Source organism: Callithrix jacchus, chromosome 19 (assembly GCF_049354715.1).
Source record: "Callithrix jacchus isolate 240 chromosome 19, calJac240_pri, whole genome shotgun sequence".
NCBI classification, from domain to species: domain Eukaryota; kingdom Metazoa; phylum Chordata; class Mammalia; order Primates; family Cebidae; genus Callithrix; species Callithrix jacchus.
The window spans coordinates 17369735-17390851 of record NC_133520.1 but is presented as its reverse complement, the minus strand read 5'-3'; the positions used below and the strand labels follow the sequence as shown (position 1 = coordinate 17390851).

The 21117-nt window shown below is 45.1% G+C and overlaps 1 pseudogene across 1 annotated transcript; it reads left to right on the top strand.

Moving 5' to 3' along the window:
- Nucleotides 1-11918: 11918 nt before the first annotated feature.
- Nucleotides 11919-12780, top strand: LOC100895041 (small ribosomal subunit protein eS1 pseudogene; annotated as a pseudogene). Its single transcript, XR_013529618.1, has one exon. The product of XR_013529618.1 is annotated as a small ribosomal subunit protein eS1 pseudogene (transcript).
- The last annotated feature ends 8337 nt before the right edge of the window (nt 12781-21117 follow it).

Below are 21117 nucleotides of genomic sequence, written 5' to 3'. Positions count from 1 at the left end.
CCAGTTTCCCCTCACCCCAAAAGGCTTCCTGTGTGAAATGGTCTTCCTACTTCATCAGTTGGGAATAAGTCAAGATAAATGGCACGCAAGCGTGTGTCAGGATGGTTAGGAGGGGCCGAGAACTCGGCACATCTGAGTCTGCATCCCAGTACTGCTGCTTGGTGCTATCTGGTCTTGGGCAAGTTGCTTAATTTCTCTAAACCTTATTTCCTCATGTTTAAAAAGGGGATGGTGATAGCTGCTACTTCATGTGTTTGCTGGTGATTTAATGAGAAAAGGCATGTAACGTGTTGAGCACTATGCTTGGAAGACAGTAGGTACTCACTTGGTGGTAGATCTTCTTCATACCTTCATACATTCTTAACATTGTGAATAGTAATAATAAGAAGCCGTATTGAAAATGATGACAAGAAGACAGGGCCGTGTTGGCTGTGGTCTCAGGACACAACCCCAGTCGCTCCTGCCTGCCTTCTCCCAGGATGACCCATTTAGACGAGGCTGCTGAGTGAGGTGAGAATCCTGGCCTGCCTGCATCAGGCTGCCTGGGCATGACCCCTGAGCTGGCAGCCATGGGAGGGGAGCAGAAGGGGCAGGGGAGAAAGAGGGTGCTAGTGGGAGGGCTGGGACTCTGAGGAGGAAGTGGGTTTGTGGTAGGGAGAGGGAGGGGTAAAGAAGAGGGATGGGCAGAGCTTGAGAGGTTTTTAGCACAAAGGAAGGCAGTTGGGCAAAAAAAAAAAAAAAAAAATCCACTTGTGTCTTATTGGCCTCTTGCTGTCATTTGCTGAAAATGAGGACTCAGATAAACCAACACAAATCATCTCAGGCCTTTCTCTTTTTGTATCTTGTGTGGGGCGGGAGAGAGGTGCGGTCTCATCACTGTCCTATCTGCAGCTCCAAAGAAGAAAAAGAACAGACCGTGTTTTTCAGATGGTCAGACCATCAGACCAAGATCTAATGTGGCTTTTTCAGCCTACAAGTCCTGTTGCACAACCTGGTGGTATTTCCACAGGCAACTGAAGGAACTCTGCTCTTGAAATCCTGCCCCATGTGACTCTTGTTTTCTTGTTTGTTAGCTCAGTAACTAAACAGTCATGACAGGAAAAGAACCCCCCATTCTGTGAGGCAGGGACCTGCGAGGTCAGCAGTACTCCGTGGACATCTCCAGGGAGGGCACATTATATCCTGTGTACTTGGGAGAGGGGAAACAGAGCTGGTCCCCACTCTCGGGGGCCTAGCGTAATGCTCTGTGTCGTTCTTCAGCCACACAGTTATTCAGCCAAGAGGCAGCTCGGTGTAGACAGAATGATTCAAGAAGAGCCATGCCCCATGGAACACTGGGCAGGTTCTCCTATCACAACAGGAAGCAAAGTCACAGGAGAGCAGGATGTCAAAAGCGAGGTTTCTTCAGCACCTATGGAGACACGAGCTTGCCTCCTCACCCTCCCCCAGAGTTTCATCTTTGCTAGACCACTCACTTTTCCAGATTCGTTTTCAGACCTTCATCCTCAAACTTTAACCAGGTTTTACATGGGGAAGGGGCTGGGGTGATCCCCAGTGGATCCGTTTGATTCTGCCTCTCTTCATCTCACCCCAAAATGGCCTATTGTTTGGAATAGTCTGTTGTTTGAAATATCTCAGCTTGGTTGTTCTGTCCTTACCTCATTTTGCATGTTCAAAATTAATCCCTCATCCTCATCTCCCAAATCATCTGTTTCCTTATTTCCATTAAACAGGATTGCCATTTATCCTATTGTTCAAGTACTACTTTGCCTCGCCCATACTAGCTTCATAAATGGTCACTAGCAGATTCTGCTGATTCTCGATTCATCTGAAATGTCCCTTGTCACTGTCACTCCTGTACAGTACAAGCTTTAATCACTTCCTCATGCCTGGACCTCGGTAAAAGCCCCTTCCCAGACCTCTCGGACTCATGCCAGCATTATCCATATTATTCTGCCTGGAACAGAGATCTCATCATTCTCTTGTGCACAGAAGCCTCATCCCTGACTATAGTACAAGGTCCAGCGGGGCTCCCCACGTGACATTCCCCACATTCCTCTCCCGTCGGGCCACCAACTTCCCCAGGCAATCTCCCATTTCCTCAAAAGATACCTACACTCCTGCCATGCTGTTTTAATACCACACTCTACCTGGTATGGGGGATGCTAACACAGAGGAAGGGAGAGAGGGAAGGAGGGAGGAAGGGAGGAAGGAGATGCGCAGCTCCGTCTCCCCACAAACCTTCAGTGGCTCGAGTCCTTGCTGCTACACCCTTGTCTGAATTCTGCCATCATCAGTGTCTACACCACTCATTAAAAAACAGACAAGCTATAGGTGATGTACAGGTGTATTAAAAAAACAATAAACAGCAAACAAGCAAACCACTTTTATTATGAACATTTCCAAACTTACATAAAAACCCCTTAGGACCCCCTTGACTAGTTCCAGTAGCCATCAAGCTTGCCATACGTATTTCATCTATCCTCCCTCTACCTCCCCACCTTTTGCTTTTTGACTGAAGCATTTTAAAGCAAATTATAGGCACTGTGTCAACTTATTCCCAAATATTTTAGCATGTATCTGGGAAAGGGTAATTTCTTCCATCACCACAATGCCAAAATTGATCATTCCTTCTTATCAACAGTCTATATTGAACTTTCCCAAATTGTCCTTTTTAAAAGTTCATTTTTAGGCCTAGGCTTGGTGGCTCATGCCTATAATCCCAGCAATTTTGGGAGGTCAATGAGGGCAGATCACCTGAGGTCAGGAGTTCAAGACCAGCCTGACTAACATGGTGAAACCCTGTCTCTACTGAAAATACAAAAATTAGCCAGGTGTGATGGCAGGCACCTGTAATTCTAGCTACTCAGGAGGCTGAGGCAGGAGAATCATTTGAGCCCAGAAGGCGGAGGCTGCAGTGGTTTGAGATCATGCCACCGCATTTCAGTCTGAGCAACAAGAGCAAAACTCCATCTCAAAAAATAAGATAAAAGTTAATTTTCAGAGCGAGTGTGTTTTAATCAGGATCCAGATAAGGTCAGGTCCCTTTCTTATCGATTATACTTGGTTATATCTGTGAGGCCTCTTTTAAATCCTTCTTTTTTTTTTTTTGAGATGGACTCTTGCTCTCTCACCCAGGCTGGAGTGGAATGGCATGATCTTGGCTCACTGCAACCTCCACCTCCTGGGTTCAAGCAATTCTCTGCCTCAGCCTCCTGAGTACCTGGGATTATAGGCACTTGCCACCATGCCTGACTAATTTTTGTATTTTTAGTAGAGACAGGGTATCAGCACCTTGGCCAGGCTGAACTTGAACTCTTGACCTCATGATCCACCTGCCTCAGCCTCCCAAAGTGCTGGGATTACAGGTGTGAGCCTCCACACCGACTTTATTTATTTATTTATTTTGAGACGATTTTGCTCTGTCTCCCAGGCTGGAGTGCATCCCAGAGTGGAGTATAGTGGCATGATCACTACTCACTGCAACCCAAACCTCCCAAGCTCAAGCAATCCTCCCACCTCAGCCTCCTGAGTAGTTGGGACAACACACATGCACCACCATGCCTGGCTAATTTTTGTATTTTTTGTAGATATGGGGTTTTTTTGGAGTGTAGCCCAGACTGTGGTGCAGTGGTGTGATCTTGGCTCACTGCAGCCTCCGCCTTCCAGGCTTAAAAGATTCTCCAGCCTCAGCCTCCAGAGCAGCTGGGATTATAGGCACACAAAAAAACACACCCGGCTAATTTTTGTATTTTTAGTAGAAACGGGGTTTCACCATGTGGCCAGGCTGGTCTGGAACTTTTGACCTCAAGTATCCGCCTGCCTTGGCCTCCCAAAGTGCTGGGATTACAGGCCTGAGCGACCCCGCCCAGCCCAGGGTTTTGCTTTGTTGCCCAGACTAGGCTGGTCTCTAACTCCTGTGCTCAAGCAGTCCTCCTGCCTCAGCCTCCCAAAGTGCTGGGATTATAGGCGTGCGCCACCATACCCAGCCCTTTAACTCTTTTCGTTTTGTCTTTTTTGGAACAGAGTCTCACTCTGTCACCCATGCTGCAGTGCAATGGCACTCTCTTGGCTCACTGCAACCTCCGCCTCCCTGGTTCAAGTGATTCTCCTGCCTCAGCCTCCTGAGTAGCTGGGATTACAGGCACATGGCACCACACCTGGCTAATTTTTGTACTTTTAGTAGAGATGGGGTTTCGCCTTGTTGGTCAGGCTGGTCACCAACTCCTGACCTCATGATCCACCCGCCTCAGCCTCCCAAAGTGCTGGGATTACAGGTGTGAGCCACCATGCCCGGCCACCCTGTAATTCTTTTTAAGCTAGAATAGTCTCTCCTCTACTTTTCCCCCTAAATTAATTGTCCTGTAGAATGTCCCACATTCTGGATCTGCTGATTGGTTCCCTGTCTTATCATTTATAGCCTATCCATTATACTCCTTATACCTTGTCTTGATCTGTTTTTTTTTTTTTTTGAGATGGAGTTTCACTCTGTTATTCAGGCTGGAGTACAATGGTGAGATCTTGACTCGCTGCAACCTCCACCTCCCAGGTTCAAGTGATTCTCCTGCCTTAGCCTCCTGAGTAGCTGGAATTACAGGTGTGTACCACCACGCCCAGCTAATTTTTGTATTTTTAGTAGAGACAGAGTTTCACCATGTTGGCCAGGCTGGTCTTTGAACTCCTGAACTCAGGAGATCTGCCGGCCTCCACCTCCCAAAGTGCTGGGATTACAGGTGAGCCACCATACCTGGCTTTGATCTATCTTTGACCTAATTTTTGTATATGTAATTATAGGCTCCCAAAGAAAAAGTCTTGTGTGTATGTGCAAATGAGTGTGTGGGGTGTGTGTGTGTGTGTGTGTGTTTGGCTTCAATGTTACAAAGAGTTCCACACACTACATCCTCAATAAACACCTGCTGAACAACATTTATTAAGTCTACTAACTGAAGAATCGTGCAGTAGGAAGAGATATAGAGAAAAAATGAGACAGATTCCTAATCTTGGTGTTTCTAGTCCTGTTTATACAGGACAGTAGTTCTCAAATGTGAGAGGGCTTATTAAAAGCACAGACTGCTGGGTCCTAACCCCAGAGTTCCTGAGTCAGTTGGCCTGGGGTGAGTCCTGAGAATCTGCATCTCTAATAAATTCCCAGATGCCCCTGCTGGCCCAGGGATCAATCTTTAGGAACCATTAATATCAGACATGAGCTTCAAAAAGTCTCCCACAGCCCCTGGTGCCCAGGTCACTTATACAGTACTGAGTCCTAGGCTGCCACTTCTGAGATCTCTCTGAGCTCAGTGAGTGGCCTGATTGTCCAAACTTTCTGGTGGGAATGGGCTACCTTGAAGATATGTCCTCATGGAGAGGGGTAAGATGATGGGGCTGAGAGTAGGGTATAAAAGTGGCTTCCTGGTACAGATGAAAATGGTCAGCTAGGTTCTCTGAGTCCCAAAAAGTCTGAGAGGCATGATGGGCAGCAGAGGCCTTTCCCAGGCCAGATCCTGTCAGCTTCAAGCCAGGGTCTCTCAGGGTATAGAGGGTATGCCTGCTCCTCTGCCTTCTACAGTGACTCATGCCATCCCTGCACAGGACTACCACAGGGCAAGATGTGACTGAGGCTTTTTGCCACTGCCTCTGCTCCAGTATCTGCCATTCAGATATGGAAGGAATAGATGTCCTATGGAAGCAGTGGGCAAAGTGAAAAAACTTTAAAGTCTTTTAAGCACATCCTATTAAATAGAATTAAAGTGACTAAGTAAAAAAATTTTGTTATTTTGCTCAATGCCCTCAACTAGACTTTTTTCTATCCTAGGCTTATTTCTTTTCCTGTGGATAATAGTTGTTTCTTAGTTTTCCTTATAATTCCTGTTATTCTTCCTATCCTCTACCTTATTCCTGGGGCGGGGGGGGGCAGATTCCTTTTCCTTCCGCCCACCCCTTATATTTGGGCATTTCCCATGTTCTAAACTCAACCATCATCTATTCTCACTGATAGACTCTCTTTGAGAAACATTATCTACTTTGATAGCTTGAACTTTCCACTCATATGTTCACGGCTCCCCCGAAAAAATATCTCCAGCCCAGACCTCTCTCTTGAGCTCAGACCATCATGCCAGCTTCCTGCTGGATGTCTCCACCTGATGACGCACAGGTACCTCCAACTCCATACATCTAATCCAACTTATCTTCTCCATCCCAATACTTACCTCTTATCCCCTTGCCTTATATCCTATCCCTGTTCCTCCAAACTCATCGATGGCGTCAACATCTCTTGAGTTGTTCAAGCTTGAAATCATGCAGTTCTCTTCAATTGCTCTCTTTTCCTCACCTATCCTCACCCTAATTGTTCATCAAGGCCCATCTTTTCACTCTTGAACTAGCTGGATAATTCATTATCTTCTTGCAACCTCCCCTGCCTCTGACTTGGTTCCAATCCTTGTCACTCTTTCCTGAGTCACTGCAATGTAGTAATGATAGCTGCCATATATCGAGTGCTTGCTCTGTGTCAGCAACAGTGCTCAATCCTTATATACCAACTACGTCTGTTTTCTGCTGCTATAACAGAATACCACAGACTGGGTAGCTAATAAAGAATAGAAAATTATTTGGTTCATGGTTCCGGAGTCTGGGAAGAGCAAGAGCATGGCACCAGCATCCAGCGAGGGCCCTGTATTGCATTATCCCATGGCAGAAGGTCAAGAGGGTCTGTGAGACAGAGAAAGATGGGGACTGAATTTTTTTTTTTAGTCTGAATTTATCTTTTTATCAGAAGCCTATTCCTGTAATAAATAGCCCATTCCCATGATAACAGCATTAATCTATTTACAAAAGTAGAACCGTAACTTAACCAATTACCTCTTAAAGCTTCTATCTCTATGAAATCATCCTGAGCAACATAGCAAGATCCTGTCTCTACCAAAAACAAAAACAAAAAAATTAAAAATTAGCCAGGCATGGTGGTGTGCATCTGTGGTTTCGGCTACTCAGGAGGCTGAGATGGGAGGATTGCTTGAATCTGGGAGGTCAAGACTGCAATGAGCCATGATTATACCATTGCACTCCAGCCTGGTCAGCAGAGTGAGACTCCCATCTCAAATGAATAAAAAATAAAGGTTTTACCTCTTAAACTGTTGTTACAATGGCAATTAAATTTCAACATGAGTTTTCAAGGGGATGTTCAAACCATACATATACCTTACATTTTTCCTTTTTGTTTGACTGTTTTACAATAGATATTATACCATAATTACTAATCAATGGGGTAGCTATTATCATCCCCATTTATAGGTGAGAAAACCAAAGGCTTAAAAATACTAAGTAACTTGCCCAAGATCTCCTGCTTTTGGGTAAGTAGTTGTGGAGACAAGATCCTGTTTTTTTTTTTTTGTTTTTTTTTTTTGAGATGGAGTTTCGCTCTTGTTACCCAGGCTGGAGTGCAATGGTGCGATCTTGGCTCACCGCAACATCCGCCATCCTGGGTTCAGGCAATTCTCCTGCCTCAGCCTCCTGAATAGCTGGGATTACAGGCACGCGCCACCATGCCCAGCTAATTTTTTGTATTTTTAGTAGAGACGCGGTTTCAACATCTTGACCAGGATGGTCTAGATCTCTTGACCTCGTGATCCACCCGCCTCGGCCTTCCAAAGTGCTGGGATTACAGGAGTGAGCCACCGCGCTTGGCCACGAGCCTGTATTCTTTTTTTTTTTTTTTTTTTTTGAGACGGAGTTTCGCTCTTGTTACCCAGGCTGGAGTGCAATGGCGTGATCTTGGCTCACCGTGACCTCTGCCTCCTGGGTTCAAGCAATTCTCCTGCCTCAGCCTCCCGAGTAGCTGGGACTACAGGCACGCGCCACCATGCCCAGCTAATTTTTGTATTTTTAGTAGAGACGGGGTTTCACCATGTTGACCAGGATGGTCTTGATCTCTTGACCTCATGATCCACCCGCCTCGGCCTCCCAAAGTGCTGGGATTACAGGCGTGAGCCACCGCGCGCGGCCGAGCCTGTATTCTTAAACCCTGCCATGTAGTGATGTGGTCCCGACCTTGGTGGCACGCCTGGGGAGTTTTTAAAGGCTACCATTTTCCCAGACTCAACCCAGACTATCTGAATCCAAATCTCCGAGGGTTTGGCCTGCCCTTGCTTATTTTTTAATCCTCCTCACGTGATCTCATGGGCAGTCAAGACTGAGAACCCTTGCCTTACTGCCTGTATGCATAACCACTTTCTCTACTCTACTCTCAATCTTCCTCCAGACTGCTGTTTAACTGTTCTTTTGAAGCACCACAGTGATGATGCAACTGTCCTGCTCAAGCACCTCCAGTGGTTCCCCTCCGCCTACACAGCAGGGGCCAACATCCTCCGTGGAGCAGCCGGACCCTTCTCAGTTTGCATGCCGATCTGTGAGCCTCCCTTCCCTTACTCTTTACCTGCAGCTACACTACACGCTTGAGATTTCCAGTGCCCTTGCACATGTTATTTGCTCAGCCTAAAGTGGCCTTTTCTCCTTCCCTCCCACCCCCTCAACCTCAACTCCTTGACAAACAGCTTCTCTTTTTGCTTTGAGACACAGTTAAAATGTTATCTCTACAATTTCCCCAGGTAGTATTAATGGTTTCCCTTTTGTTCTCTTTGTAATTTGCCTAATTACTCTGAATTGCAATCATTTATTTACATATTTGTCCTTCAAAAGGCTTTTCGTCTCAAGAAGACCTGTGTCTTGCTCATATTTTTACCCCCATGACAGGCACTCAGTAAATTATGAAAGAATGACCCTTGTCCAGCTGTGTGGCCTACTGCCACCTGGTTCTATCAGGCAGTGGTGAAGAACAGAGTCCCCAGAGTCAGATGAGTCCAAATCCCAGTTCCGTTCCCTCACCCACTAGAGACTAACCTTATCTACCCTCTCTCTGGCTTAGTCTTCTCATCTGTAAAATGGGGATAATGATAGTACCTACCTCATAAAGTGGCCATGAGAATTAAGTGAGATTAATCTATATCAAGGGACCTGGGACCAGCACAGTACCAGCACATAGCAAGTACTCACTTTCCATTGTTATTATTAGCTTAGAAAATAGCCTTCCAATATATTGATACCACTTATGGAAAATTACATCTGTGTGTGTGTGTATGTGTGTATATGTAGAAATACATGGGAAAATGTCCACTTAAGTGATATTTTGTGGGTTTTTTAACTTATATTTTTCTTTACTGTTTGTTTCACAATAAATATTGATTTTTATATATACTTAGCCTCTTCAACTTCCAAAATACACCCATACATACACATAAGTACTCCAACCCATCATATACATATACAAACCCCACCGACACACACCCACAACCACACGAACACACGTTATCCCTCAGGAGGCAGAAACTCTAAGTTCAGATGTGACCCAATCTCAGGGACATTGAAAACGTGCCTACATAGCAGGAATGTTTAGGCTTTAGGCCATCTCTGGCTCACAGCCAGTCGCGGGGAGCAGACAGTTCACCAGCTCTGGAATAAACAAGTGGCATGCCTATGCATCCAAGCTACCAAGTAAACAGCCAACCCAGGTGTCTGGATACAGACCCCCTTATGAAATGCAGGCCGTGGAGGAGAGCCCCACCTATGCTGATTTCTCCCACGGGGTGGAAGTGTAGAGGTGAGGCATGGAGGGCTGGACCCACGGAACAACACACAGAAGAATGCTGCGAAGATAATTATCTCTCAGACCGTGCTGTTCAGAGGAAAAGGAACTAGTACTGTCAAAAAATGATTTATTTTTAGTCCTAAAAGCTTAGGAAATTCAAGAAGAACTGGATGGATGGAGCTAAATCCTACATTTTCATTGGAACTTTCTTTTTCTTTCACTGAAAGAGAAAACTTATAATGACTTTTGAACCAGTTTTAGTGCTTAGACTGCAATTTCACTATAGTTTTATATCAAATGTATTATAATTAGCCTACTCCATGTTAGAGTGTATTGTGACCAAGAAAAATCAGATGCCACAATGACTTCCAGAAGTCAAACCTGCTTTTCTGTTGCCTCAGAAATGAGGCAAATCTTTGGACCTATGTACCAACCCTGACATTTGGAGAAGAAACTGAGGAGATCCATAGCAAACAGAACAGAACCCTATCCAGTTTCATAGGGTGGGCACCGGTGCCAGGTCCCGGTTTGGAGTCAGGTAGGGAAGTCATAGCATCAAGAAGAACCTATAGCTGCCCAACTTAAGACAGCAAAGAAAAGGGGGAATCCCTTTGCTTAAAAAGACATGATCTCCGGCTGGGGGGTGGTGGCTTATGCCTGTAATTCCAGCACTTTGGGAGGCTGAGTCAGGAGGATCACTTGAGGCCAGGAGTTTGAGACCAGCCTGGCCAACATGGTAAAACCCTGTTTCTACTAAAAATTAAAAAAAAAAAAAATTAGTCAGGCGCATGCCTGTAGTCCCAGCTACTTGAGAGGCTGAGACAGGAGAATCGCTTGAACTCCGGAGGCAGAGGTTGCAGTGGGCCGAGATCTTGACACTGCACTCCCCTGAAACAATCAGAAGAAAGTATTAGCATTCTCTCTTGGGCTATAGAGATCCTGTGTTGAAGTTTGCAGAAATATGTCAGTCACTGGCCAGGGCTACCACGTACAGACACAGAGGTTGTACAGTATGTGATCTATACAGCTCACCTTCCACACTTAGAATGTATGCTTCACAGCTTAGCACTGAATTATATACGGTCGCTTGTAACACAGATGACCCCAATCGTCACCAGGCAAATGAGAAACAACTCAGCAACAAATGAAGAGAAAGTGGCATTAACAATAAATACTTTACTAACTTGCAGCTTCCGCTTGTGAATTAGGACCTCAGCTTTTCTTCCATCACCCTCTAATTTCCCAGTTCTTTCTTTTCTAAAATTGAGGTATACGTATGTAGTTACATATCCTAAAATATGCCATTTTTAAGTGTACAATTCAGTGGCTTTTAGTACTTCACAACTCTGTGCAACCATTACCACTATCCAGTTCCAGAATATTTTCATCGCCGAAAAAGAAATTTCCTACCCATGAAGCCGTCACTTCCCATTAATCCCCACCTCCTCCCAGCCCCTGGCAACCATTAATTTGCCTTCTGCCTCTCTGGCTTTGCCTGTTCTGGACATTTCATATAAATGGAACCAAACAATATATGGCCTCTTATGACTGCTTTCTTGCCTTAGCATGTTGTCAAGGTGCATCTGTGTGATCGTATGTATCGGTGCTTCATTCACTCTCCCAGTTATTTCTGGGCAGCCCAGATGGTGGTTCTCATGCAGTCAGGCCTAAGTCTGCTCATGCACATCTGTCCCCCAGAAGCCACTGGAATAAGGGCCTCAAAGCTGTTCCCTCTGCCCACTTTGAGGATGTCATTTTCCCACATGGGTTTCATCACTTGATATTCTTCAAACTGCAGACCCTTGAGATGTCAAATGATATTCAGTTCCTATCAATCCTCTCCTCTGTGCACTAGAAATACATTCTGTGCAGACCTGGGGACACTGTCTCTCCCTGCTTGAATGCTTGCACTCAAGAATGGCATTAGGTGCCGGGCGTGGTGGCTCAAGCCTGTAATCCCAGCACTTTGGGAGGCCAAGGCGGGTGGATCACGAGGTCAAGAGATCAAGACCATTCTGGTCAACATGGTGAAACCCTGTCTCTACTAAAAAAAAAAAATACAAAAAATTAGCTGGGCATGATGGCGTGTGCCTGTCATTCCAGCTACTCAGAAGGCTGAGGCAGGAGAATTGCCTGAACCCAGGAGGTGGAGGTTGCGGTAAGCCAAGATCGTGCCATTGCATTCCAGCCTGGGTAACAAGAGCAAAACTCTGTCTCAAAAAAAAAAAAAAAAAAAGAATGGCATTAGATCATTCTTGCATTACTATATAAAAAAAAACCCGCCTTTTGGCTCTCTGAGCAGCACCATGGCGGTTGGCAAGAACAAGCGCCTTACGAAAGGCGGTAAAAAGGGAGCCAAGAAGAAAGTGGTTGATCCATTTTCTAAGAAAGATTGGTATGATGTGAAAGCACCCGCTATGTTCAATATAAGAAATATTGGAAAGACGCTAGTCACCAGGACCCAAGGAACCAAAATTGCATCTGATAGCCTCAAGGGTCGAGTGTTTGAAGTTAGTCTTGCTGATTTGCAGAATGATGAAGTTGCATTTAGAAAATTCAAGCTGATTACTGAAGATGTTCAGGGCACAAACTGCCTGACTAACTTCCATGGCATGGATCTTACCCGTGACAAAATGTGTTCCATGGTCAAAAAATGGCAGACAATGATTGAAGCTCATGTTGATGTCAAGACTACCGGTGGTTACTTGCTTCGTCTGTTCTGTGTTGGTTTTACTAAAAAACGCAACAATCAGATACGGAAGACCTCTTATGCTCAGTACCAACAGGTCCGCCAAATCCTGAAGAAGATGATGAAATCATGACCCGAGAGGTGCAGACAAATGACTTGAAAGAAGCGGTCAATAAATTGATTCCAGACAGCACTGGGAAAGACATAGAACAGGCTTGCCAATCTATTTATCCTCTCCATGATGTCTTCGTTAGAAAAGTAAAAATGCTGAAGAAGCCCAAGTTTGAATTGGGAAAACTCACGGAGCTTCATGGTGAAGGCAGTAGTTCTGGAAAAGCCACTGGGATGAGACAGGTGCTAAAGTTGAACGAGCTGATGGATATGAACCACCAGTCCAAGAATCTGTTTAAAATTCAGACTTATAATAGTGGCAAATAAAATGTCTTATTTGTGGCCGGGCATGGTGGCTCACGCCTGTAATCCTAGCACTTTGGGAGGCTGAGGTGGGTGGATCACCTGAGGTCGGGAGTTCAGAACCAGCCTGGTTATCATGGTGAAAGCCCATCTTTATTTTAAAAAATTAAATTAAATTAAAAAAAAAAACCCCTTAGGCTGGGTAATTTATAAAGAAAAAAGTTTGATTGGCTCACGCTTCTGCGTGAGGAGCATGGTGCTGATATCTGCTTCTGGTGAGGGCCACAGGAGGTTTACAGTCATGGTGGAAAGCGGAGGAGGAGCAGGCATCTCACATGGCAAGAGTAAGAGCAAGAGAGAGAGCCAGGGGAGGTGCACACACTTTTAAACAACCAAATCTCATGAGAACTCACTGTCTGTCACTAGGATAGGACAGCACCAAGCCATAAGGAATTCTCCCCCATGACCCAAAGACCTCCCACCAGGCCTCACCTCCCAACACTGGGAATTACATCTCAACATGAGGCTTGGAAGGGACATCCAAATTATATCACCTGGGTCCTTAGGAAGGCACCATCTTCAGCTTTTAATTACATCTCCTTCTGGTGTCTGAAAACAGTCCTGCTCTTCCATTCCCCCATCTCTCACTCACTCTGATCCTAGAGACTTGGGTTAGGAGAGCATTCAAGATAAAACAAACTGTCTTCGACTAGGTTCCCTCAGAAGCACATCTTAAGACAAGAATTGGTGTGGAAGTGATTTTTTAGGTTGTGTTCCCAGGAAAAACCAGTAGGGGTGTGGGAAGATAGAATGGGGAATATATAGAATCCAGAAAAGGATATGGAATCAAGTGAAATCCCACAGAGGGTAACTTGAGCTCCATCCCACAGGGCAGTGACAGTGTGAGACCTCAAAGTTGGGTGTTGACTCACCGCACCTGTCAGTCACTGCGTAAGGGTTGCTCTCTGGGTGTGTGAAGTCCAGACCCTTCAGCTCTCTGAGCCCTCATACAAAGGGGGTCCTGGCAGCCTGAGAGCAGCCGTTTGACATAGAGATGCAGGAGTTGGCTGTTAGAAGTGAAAGCACAAATTTCTGCTACGCTGTTCCTCAAGGTTTCCTTTTCCAACAAATAGATCAGAACCTCCTACATCACAGTGCTGAGCAGTTAGTATTTGTAATAGACAGAAAGAGAAAGAAGAAAAGAGAGGAGACTTCACTAGAGGCCTAAAAGAAACTTTTTTTTTTTTTTTTGAGACGAAGTTTTACTGTTGTTACCCAGGCTGGAGTGCAATGGCACAATCTCGGCTCACCACAACCTCTGCCTCCCGGGTTCAAGCAATTCTCCTGCCTCAGCCTCCCGAGTAGCTGGGACTACAGGCGTGCACCACCATGCCCAGCTAATTTTTGTATTTTTAGTAGAGATGGGGTTTCACCTTGTTGACCAGGATGGTCTCAATCTCTTGACCTCGTGATCCACCCGCCTCGACCTCCCAAAGTGCTGGGATTATAGGTGTGAGCCACTGCACCCGGCAAAAGTAACTTTTTACAATCATAATTTTCTTTTGAATCATTTGAAAAAAATAAGTGTACATTATATACATCTCTGGCTAACTTTTCCACTTACTGTACATACTTTGGCATGTGCAAAAGAAAATGAAACCAGTACCTGCTGGATGGTTGATATAAAAAAAGGAAACACAGTCCAGGCACGGTGGCTTATGCCTGTAATCTCAGCACTTTGGGAGGCCGAGTTGGGTGGATCACCTGAGGTCAGGAGTTCAAGACCAGCTTGGACAACATGGTGAAACCCTGTCTCTACTAAAAATACAAAAATTAGCCAGACATGGTGGCGTATGCCTGTAATTCCAGCTACTCAGGAGGGTGAGGCAGAATTGCTTGAACCCGGGAGGCAGAGGTTGCACTGAGCTGAGATTGCACCATTGCATACTCTGTCTCAAAAAAAAAAAAAAAAAGAAACACTCAGGGAAATCTGCTTCATGAAGTTCAAGGTGACAAAGTTGATTGTCAACAAAGTATCCAGTGTTTGATAAGCCAGGGATGTATAATAATGTTGTACTTCTCATCCTGGGTGTGGTGTCTGGAATGAATTTCATTTTTTTTTTAGACACAGTCTTGCTCTGTTGCCCAGGCTGAAGTGCAGTGGCATGATCTCCACTTGGCTCACTGCAACCTCCTCCTCCCGGGTTCAAGAGATTCTCCTGCCTCAGCCTCCCAAGTAGCTGGGATTACATACATGCGTAACCACATTTGACTAATTTTTATATTTTTGTATTATTATTTTCGAGATGCCCAGGCTGGAGCGCAATGGCACAATCTTGGCTCACTGCAACCTCCACCTCCAGGATTCAAGCAATTCTCCTGCCTCAGCCTCCCCAGTAGCTGGGATTACAGGCTCATGCCAGCACACCTGGCTAATAATTTTTGTATTTTTAATAGAGATGGGTTTCACCATATTGGCCAGGCTGGTCTCGAATTCCTGACCTCAGATGATCTGCCCACCTCAGCCTCCCAAAGTGCTGGGATTACAGGCATGAGGCACTGCACCCGGCCATAAATCTCATTTTCATTTCCTATACACATAGCAACCCAGGGAGCAGAGAACATAGCTCTCTAACTGACGTGGGAATGCTGGTGAACCTCTTTGTTTTTATCTTTCCTCAACATCTTTGTCTCCCTCCCAAGGTTGATGTAAAGATGACATTGATGGAAATAAAAAGACTTTGAGAAACAAGGTATGATGTATTATTTTAAACGATTTTTGGATTTTTATGAAGAAATATTGGGTAATGGAGAGGAAAAGATTCAAAGAATGAGACTGAGAAGGTTCCCTTGAGTCCTCAGTGAAGTCCCAGCTTCAGTGGGAATTCACCATGACCCTAGATCTGGCCTGTGGCTGTCCTCATTAACCCCACCATTAGCAGCTACTTTAGACCTTTGAGGCCACAGCTGGACTAATCAATAAAGGTCCATGAAAGTCCCCTGGCAGAACTAAGGTCGGGAGAGAAGGCAAAGGCAATATATAAGACAGGGCGAGGGGAGGAAACAGATGAGAGAGAGAGAAGGAGAAAAGACAGGGGTGGGGAGTGGGGGGGTGGGGCAGGGGAAGTGTAATGCATTTATCACTTCTTAATAAATGCATTAAGAAGGAAGGAGTAAAGAACAGACAGGAAACAGAGATGGCCATGCTGGACAAAGACAGACACCATTAGCAGCTCCTCCTGTGACATTCACAACTTGGACTCCCCAGCCACCCATTCTATAGTAGAGGCCACGTCAGACACATACTCTTCACAGCCCTGTTCCCAACTCTCAACCTGCCTTTCCAAATTACTTGAGGGGATAAGAGTTGGGGAAGGTCTCCAAGAGAATCTGACCTTGACCTCCAAAGCTCTCCGGCAGGTTTGGGCAGAAGGTGGCTAGGAGAGCCCGGAAGCAGAAGCCGGAGCTGGCTGGGAAACAGAGGGCCCTCAGTAAGCGTGCCAGCCTGTAAACTGTCCTTTTGTTTTGCAGGCTTTACCGAACACAGTTTTATTTCATGTGACTGTGCTATTTCAGGAGGAGTAAATATTGCCGGCGGTCTGTTTAAAAAGGCCAATGACCTGAAATGTTGTGGGTTTTTTGTCTTTTCTTTTCCATTTGAATTATCTCCAAGAGGCAGGCTTGCCCAAGTATCGTGCAGTTTTAACTCACTGGCTTTTGGTTCTAACTTTCCCTTTTTGTCTCGTGGTAGGCTGGACTGGCCAACAAGAGAGCAAAAATATGAAGATAAAGAGGCAAAGAGCTGACCTGGGCTCCAGGAAAGAAGCGGGGGGGATGTCCAGGGTGTAACCCGGAAGAGGGCAGGGAGCCATAGGCCCTCTGCTGCCTTCACTGTTTCCGGAACTGGTGTTTGACCTATAATTATAAGTTCTTTCCTCTGCTTTCCTCTGTGAAAATAGCAACATTCAGACTAAGCGCAGAGTAGAAAAAAACACACTACATAAAAGATCAGGGATTTATAAATATGTTCAAAATTACAGGATTGCTACCCCTGTGGTTTAGTTCTCTGAAGAGAAGGTTGAGAAGAGACAGCACAGTGCTTCAAACTTGACTCAGGTCCTCAAATACCTAGGTGTGCCTCTTTGGGGGCCAAATCAGGGAGATATTCACTGCAATTATTTTTTCATTGGATGTCAAAACATGGTAAAGATGGATGTCCCTGGCCAGGCACATCCCACTCGCAGTATTTTTATTTTCACTTCTTAAGAATTCTCACTCATCATCTAATTGTTCTGCCTCCTCATCAAACTTATAATATCTAAAGAGTAGCTAGGGTTGAAGGATATCCTGGTCTTATCCCATTACCTCCCAACCTTCTAAGACCTGCTTTTCTCCTAGACATTGTGTTCATGTTGAAAACATCATGTTCTTATATGCTCCAGAACCTGGTCACAGCTGGAACACACATCGGCCCTCCCATTGGGATTTCTTAACTTAGAACAAGTGAAAGATCAGCTAAGTTTATCTTTGGTCATAGGAACTGTCCTATGGGGGCCAGGCGTGATAGCTTATACCCATAATCCCAGCACTTTGGGAGGCCGAGGCAGGTGGATCACCTGAGGGCAGGAGTTCAAGAGCAGCCTGGCCAACATGGTGAAACCCAGCATGGTGAAACTCCATCTCTACTAAAAATACAAAAACATTAGCCAGGCATGGTGGCAGGTGCCTGTAATGCCAGCTACTCGGGAGGCTGAGGCAGGAGAATTGCTTGAACCTGGGAGGTGAAGGTTGCAGTGAGCCGAGATCACTCCATTGCACTCCAACATGGGGACAAAAGCGAAACTTTGACTTAAAAAAAGAAAGAAAGAAAGAAACTGTTCTATGGAAATATGGCCATGGAAATGGAGACAGACAGCCTGTCTGCAGCAAAAGAGAAATGAAGCAACCATGAGTGAGAAACAGATGCAAGGCAGAGATAAATGCCTGGCACTCTGAAATCTCTGGTGGCTGTGGTTCCTGAGGCTGAGCTCCATGTTTTCCTGACTTTTCTTAATTTGGATACTCAACCTTTCTGTGGATTCCATAAGCTAATTCACTCCCTCTTTTGCTAAACTAGTTCAAGGGGTATTTCTGATGTGTGGAGCCAGAAGTCTTGACTGATGCAATACAGTTAATGCTAAGGATTCTCCAGGAGAGTTGACAAAGCAATATGATCAGTGCAGCATCTCAAAACTCATTTGACAAAAGGGTTAAGGACGATGCTTATGGTATGCCTACTTTGAACAACTTTCCCTACTCTACTTTTCAGAAAGATAAGTGTTGGGAAGAAGACTGAAAATATCTCAAGCAGCATTTATAACCCAACAGCTGAAGAAGAGGAGGGGACATGTAAAAAACCCTGGTGGCCTGGCCTCTGCCTTCATGTGGAATCACATAAAAGCTTTCTAGATAGGAATTTTCTAGAAGCGACTGCAAGAAATATTTTCCCAGCACCGATCACAATGTCGTAACTCTTACATTGGATCTGCAATCAGTTAAAACCCATGTTTGCCTCTCAGTAGATTAGTGACTGAGGAAGAGTGACTGGTCAGCATAAAAACCTTTCCTACGCTTAAAGTTGTTACCTCCACACAAAATGATTCCAATACTCCCTCTGTGTCAATGAGACAAGTATAACAGTCCGGCATGATGATGTAGAAAAGTCCGTGGACTGTGTCCAAAGACCTGGATTCCAACCAAAGTTTTGCTACCGAACACTTAGAGAACTAGCCAAGCCTCTTGGTCCAATTTCTTCATCTGTTAAATAAGGAATTGGGATAGATGATCCCTAAAATCCCTTCCAGCTCTCATATGCCATGACTCTAAAGTAAATTACTGGCCTGGAATCATTCTCCACAATGAATACTATTTGCTTTCCAGCAAAAACAAAGGGGAAAAAGGGAGAAAGAACAAGAAATTCAGATATTTCGTTTTCTCATATTTAAGGTGAGATGATTCTTTTTTATAAAATTAAGATTATTTCTAACAAAATTAGATTTTTTTTTTGAGACAGAGTTTCGCTCTTGTTACCCAGGCTGGAGTGTAATGGCGCGATCTCGGCTCACCGCAACCTCCGCCTCCTGGGTTCAGGCAATTCTCCTGCCTCAGCCTCCTGAGTAGCTGGGATTACAGGCACGCAACCACCATGCCCAGCTAATTTTTTGTATTTTTAGTAGAGACGGGGTTTCAACATGTTGACCAGGATAGTCTCGATCTCTTGACCTCGTGATCCACCCGCCTCAGCGTTCCAAAGTGCTGGGATTACAGGCTTGAGCCACCGTGCCCGGCCTAGATCTTTTAAAAAATAACGGGTTTAGGCCAGATGCAGTGGCTCATGCTTGTAATCCCAGCACTTTGGGAGTCCAAGGTGGGCAGATCACGAGATCAGGAGTTTGAGACCAGCCTGACCAACACAGTGAAACCCTTTAGCTACTAAAAATATAAAAATTAGCTAGATGTGGTGGCAGGCACCTGTAATCCCAACTACTCAGGAGGCTGAGCCAGGAGAATCACTTGAACCCGAGAGGTAGAGGTTGCAGTGAGCCAAGATCACGCCACTGCACTCCAACCTGGAAGACAGGGCTAGACTCCATCTCAGAAACAAAACAATAAAACAGGTTTATTAAACAAGAAATGTATATTTACTGTAGAAAAATGTAAATACTCATAAGCAAAAAGAACTTAACCTACAAAATCCTTCCTATCAGAGATAGCCTCTATTAATATATTGTATATATAAAAATGTTTTTCTCTACACACATATACATTTTTTCCTTCTGAAAATAGGATCAGGCTATTCATTCTGTTTTGCAAGTTGATCCTGACATTTAGCAACATACTTAAAAAACATCTCTCTATGTTAATAAGTACACTTATATAGCATTGATTTCAACAGTTATATGGTAATCTGTTGTTTAGGTGCATCCCTATGGCTGGATAGTAACATTTATTTTTAACTAATTACAATCTTATAAATATACTATGGGCAAACATGTATTTTTTTAAGGCTTCTAAGCACACAGCCAGCAGCAATTCAGCATGAGTAGGGAAGAAGAGCTGTCACATCCTTCTTTGCAGATGCATGCATTAGGCAAGCTCTTCCTAACAATCAGATGGTTACAGGGAACCATTTGATTCCCGTATACTATATGACTCCCACCATCCCAGTCACAACTGATGGGATTGGCATTCTTTTCTCCCCTAAAGGCAGCCATCTGGAAGTGGCCCAAAGCCTGTGAGGGGGCAGGAGACCCTATCCCTGAGAGGAATTCCTATCCTGGGAGGTGGGTGGACAAGCTGAGCAGATTCTCCCTCAAGTCACTCAACATGACACACACACGAGGCCTTTAGTCAGCAAGGGCAAGAGCAAGCAACAGTGGGTTACCCACAACCCGAGAGACGAAGGAATCCTATCCAGTGTGATTCCCAGAGCCACCCTCCCTGGTTGCAGCTAGTTTAACCTGGAAGGTGAAGGGATGACCTCCAGAGCCAGAGAACCTAGCTTTGGATCCCCTCCATCACTTCCTACCTGGAGGATCTCTGGCTAGTCCCTTTGCCTCTCTGACCCTGAGTTTCCTCATCTGAAAATGAGGAGATCAATACCTACTACAAAAGGTCACTGTGAAAACTAAATAAAATAATATATTTAAAAGCCTTTAGAAGAATGCCTGGTGTAGAACAGGCAGTGTTATGCCCCTGCTGGGAAGGTTTGTTTTACCTAGAACCACAGGAGTTTAAAGAGTGCTATAGGTCACTGATATCTTCAAGGACAAACTGGTGACTTCAGATACCCTGCTATTATTAGTTTACTCTTTAGGTGTTTCTGTTTCCTTTACCAGCTTGGCAAACTCCTTGAGGGCGTGAGCTCTGTCTTCTGTTCCATTTTACCCTCCACTGTTCCTTCGCAGGGTAAGCTCCCAATCCATGATTGATTCTGCTGATTGGTGAGAGTGAGAGTGTCTTTTCCTCGTTGAGCCAGCACAGTCAGTTTGAACCAGTGTAGCGGGCAGCTGGCCTGGTAGCCTAGCTCTCCTCCCTCCATGACAGCCTTCCAGAAGGAACTCTTCCTGGAAGGCAGAGCACAGCGGCCCTCAGCAGCAAGTGGAAGCTTTGTGTGCAACACAGAGTCAGCCAAATTCTTGGGACTGGAAATTGTCACCGATTTCAGTTTGCAGGCTTAAAAAAACATCCCCATCGAAGCTAACCCAGAGCCTCCTATAGCATGTGCCAGAGCTGACAAAATGTAGAGGTGCATGTCCGTTTTAGGGACTCCTCCCTTCAGGAAGGCCTGCTTCCTGAGAGGGCCTGAAAGTCACACACCCTGGCTTCCCTTTCTGGT